At 36.9% G+C, this 4,458-nt stretch overlaps 1 pseudogene; it reads right to left on the bottom strand.

Annotated features, from left to right (window-relative positions):
• Positions 1–3,297: 3,297 nt before the first annotated feature.
• On the bottom strand, positions 3,298–4,245 carry LOC149168499 (aspartic proteinase A1 pseudogene; annotated as a pseudogene).
• Between the last annotated feature and the right edge of the window lie 213 nt (positions 4,246–4,458).

Below are 4,458 nucleotides of genomic sequence, written 5' to 3'. Positions count from 1 at the left end.
GGCTGCTAGGTTTGGGCCCTAACCTAAGAGCTTCAACCCTCTGAGTTAACTCAGTGCTGACTTAAATCAAAACTCATTCTTATTATTAAAACAATGGATTACATAAAAAACTGTCACAAGTCTTGCAACTCAAAAATATAGTAGAGTTTTACAATAAAAAATACAAATCCTATTGAGGTACTAGGCCTCTCTACTTATACATTTGAAGTCTTGAATGAATTCCTTAAAATTAGGGAGGCTCGGCTCCCAAACTCAAGTTAAAATGGTGCTTTGTCTTCGCTTCCTTGGACGCCTTCTAGTCCTCATGATTTGGTTATTTGCACTCTGAGCTGATGGAGGGATATTTGAATGGGGGGGTAGTAAATGAGGAGGATTTTCCTCCTATAATTCCTCTCCCTTGTCTCATTTGAGTTTTGACCAAGGTCTTTGCCAAAATTCCTTGCTTTTATCCTTTAATCCTGCATTAAATGCACATTAGACCACAAAGACAAGTATCCAACTCTAGCTCATCTCATTAACAAAATATAATCAAAAGTATGCAATAAGTTACGAGAATAGTTGGTTTGACTAAGCTAGGAGGTGAATTAAGGCCCATATAATTACCCAATGATAAGGCTCATCAATCATAGCACAAAGCGAAGATAGATAAAATTTACAGAAGTAATATATAAGACACAAATGTATTCAATTTGGCCCAAAACTATTTGTATTAAGTATAATCGTTCAAGTACAGACTTCTTTTCTCTGTGCACTCAGCTACAGGGGCCCATGCACTCAGCTTGCAGACTTACCAAGGTCTCCATGCACTTAGTTGTAGGAACCTTCCCCTTTAGCCTGTGTATAGAAAACAAACCTTTCCTACCTTGGCACCTTTCCCTTACAATGATTCTTCACAAAAGGTTACTTCCTTAGACTCGTTATGAATCATCTATATATATGCTTTTGCTTACAGTACCATGGTCTGCAGAACATGGGTGGGTCTCGAAAACCTCCTGTAACCTACCCACCTAAGGGACTAAAGCCCCTTTGACTCATACTATCTTCACACTCTGCTTCCACATTCTGTTGAGACTTTTCATTTTATATAAAAATATATTAATTTATACTCAAAATCTAACCCCAAGGACCCTATCCAAACAGGCCCCGAACATAAATTTGGTGACTCACCCTCGAGTCACTCGACTGGTGCAACAATATTTTCCTGGAGTTCACAGAACTCCACCTTAAACACCTACAAATTATTAGTACCCTCAACTGCAACCTGCTATACTTCTTTGACCAACTTCTTTGTAGTAGTGTCATCCACCGTGAAGCCCGTTATCCTTTGTGTTTGTTGGATAGTCTTCAATTTTCCCTAAACTACCTGTGTGAACTGGCTAGCTTCCTCTGTCTATGGTAATGTCTTGGCCTTCAATATGACCTCTTTTATTTGCATCTCCTCAATATGCCTTTGTAACTGTTTTCCTTTTGTGAATCGAGTGAAGTGCTAGACTTGCACCAAAGTATGCGCAGTTGTTGGGTGTAGTATAGGGTCTATAAATATACCAACATTTAATTTTTCCATCTAGATAGTTCATGAACTTCGAGACATAACACTGGAAATGCCAGAGAAAGCCCCTGGAAACCTGCAAAATAAATGCTAGTCTATCTTGTGTATTAATCTAATCAATAAATGAAATTCTGCACTAAAAGAGAATTTGATAAAACACCAATCCAAATAATTAAATCATGCAGGAAATAAAAGGCAATTAACAATGTGAAAGGAAATTCATAAAGGAAATCATAACTAGAAACCAAACAATGTTGACACAATATCGAGAGACTGTAAATGTTGGAAGGAGTTCAAAAGCAATTCAAAATCATTCTGCCTATACTAATTTTGCTTGTACTAATTCTGTGTGAAATTAACTTGAAATCATCGACAAGTAAATCTACTACGTAAATAACTTATGAAAGAAATTAAATAAATATGAATCTCCCCTTCCTTGTCCTTGAAAATAAATCATGGAGAAATATCTAGAAGTTTAATGGAAAGTAAATATTATCGTTTTCAACATGATGCAATTTGCTTTCATTAATGTTGGCTTCGTGACATACAAGTAATATGTGGTTTTTGTAAGAATAGATTGAATTAATATGTCAATACCTCAAAACAATAATCACTCATGTCGTTTTCATGTTCTGGAATATAAATCAATTACAACTCATCAACGCATAAGTCGATCTTGTAAATAAGAACAAATGGAGGGACACAATTTGATATGAATAAATATCCCAAGTATAAGCACAAATATAAAGTACAGGAACAATTTCTTAATGCGGAAAATCAATGAAGTTTAGAGCTGAAAGGAAAACATTGCAGCAGATTAAATAACATCCATCTGGAGAAGGAAAGAGACTGTAAATTATTAAATAAACTTCACATGGTAAATGATAGTTTAAATGCTAATTAATTTAAGAAATGAAAATTGGTGGTGAGCTGGTATGGTGGCCAACCTAGCTAGCTCACACCCTCGATTAACTTGGTTCACACAACAGTCAAAATCATTAGATGCAATAAATAAATATACAGAACATAGATGAAAATTTCTTCAATTAATTCATGAAAAAACAATCTTTTACATCAAGTAGACAAAATTCAACTCTAGCAAGATGAGAGGAGTGCTCTGCTGGTGATAAACGCATGATGCTACATTGTGACAACTCCTCTTCCCTTCTGTGTGCTCCCTTTGTGCACACTGCCTCTGGCTCAATCTATTTCCTATTTCCTCTTTGTCTAATTAATTGACTAATTTATGTTTTCTCTAGTTGATTTCTTGATGATGATGATGATGATGGTGGTTAGCGTCCACTGAGACCAAATTGGTATATAGACACCGAATTACATACCAGGCCTTTTAATTCAACTAGTTAAAATATAGAAGATTATTAGTTTTAACAATTTTCCAGAATAAGAATTAGTTTTGCAACTAAATATTGTAAGAGGGAACGATTCTAGAGAATTGTCCCTCTTTTCTTAGAGTGGGTATTGAGGTGAGATTTGGCTTAATCGATTTCCTCCTTGCGTGACCTTCTCATAGGTTGGAATCGGAGATTCGACACATATCTCCTTCGATCAGATTTATATTGACCCTGACTTATCATAACCATAAAGAGCACTGAATCCAGAATGATCACCATAACAACGATCTCCATATTCATCAATGTTGTATAGAGATTCTTTTAGTGTATATTCTGGGACCTCTATCAAAACCATGAAGTTTTTTCAAGGTTCTTGAATTCAACGATTCAAGATGTTTATGTAAATCCCACTCTCATGTTACCAAAATCAAACACGGTATGGTAGACAACCATGAATACATCTCCAAGAATTCAGATATATCCCATTGGAGGAGGGACATCTAATCCCATGAAAGCACTAATACATTAAGCTGTAGAACCCTCACCAACGTTTCCTCATTATCTCTCTGAAGAACACTAGAAATTCGCATACTAACATCCCAGTTACCATAAAATGAGCATAAGCCTATTTTGGAATAGACCTTTTCAGGACTTGTCTATGTCATCAAAAGCTCCATTATTAAATCTCCATATTGCGAGACTACACTTTTACATTCCTAGCTAGCAAGCCCCAAGGCACCAATAGCTTCATTGATTTGTGCCACAATCCCCGAGGGACCAGCAAGCAGAGAGGTTCCAGAATCCACAATGGTAGCACAACCTCCACTACAAAATCTTGTTGATTGACCACCTATGAGGAAGTCCCCCATGTGAAACATCCAGTAACCTTCACGTGTGACTAGAACATAAGTTTTTTTACCCTAGAAAGGGGTTGGGATCTACACCACCAAAGACAATCTCCCCACCCTCTTCATCATCCACTTTTTGATTCATCCAAAAATAGGAAACAAGTTCTTTGATTAGGCCCTAGTAAACCATATTATACTAGACTGGCACAACATTTCCTACTAATATTTTCTAAAAGACAAGCCCAAGGATACCATCAAACTTTGCAGCTAGGAAGGGAAGACCTGGTTCTTATGTGAGTTCAGTAAAATAATGATCTTTAATTACAGGCTCCCTAGCAATCACGTGATCTTGACCCAAATTTCCATATATCGATCCACTTCCATGCTAAATACTAAATGGTTTACCATTGACACTATAGGTGCTGATTGGCTTTCCTTGTACTTTGAATTCAACGAGAAATGGGAAAGCACTGGGGCAGGTTTGTAATTCTAGCATGATCTCCCCTTGAATGTTCTAGACTGGGCATTCTCCAAGTTCCAGGCCAATGAATGCCATCGGCCATTCATTGACAGAAGTAATAACCCATATGCACCATACCAATCCAAGGAACAAAATTGTTATACAAGTCAACAACTGATACAATTCGATCCCCATGAATGGAGGGTTCGAGTATAGGTACAAAGAATGTGAGTGCAGTCTAGGAATCCT

This window comes from Pinus tabuliformis, chromosome 4_2 (genome assembly GCF_031772625.1).
Source record: "Pinus tabuliformis cultivar Carrire ecotype Pingquan chromosome 4_2, CPIR1, whole genome shotgun sequence".
Taxonomy (NCBI): domain Eukaryota; kingdom Viridiplantae; phylum Streptophyta; class Pinopsida; order Pinales; family Pinaceae; genus Pinus; species Pinus tabuliformis.
The sequence above is the reverse complement of the archived record's forward strand: the minus strand, read 5'-3'. Positions and strand labels throughout refer to the sequence as shown.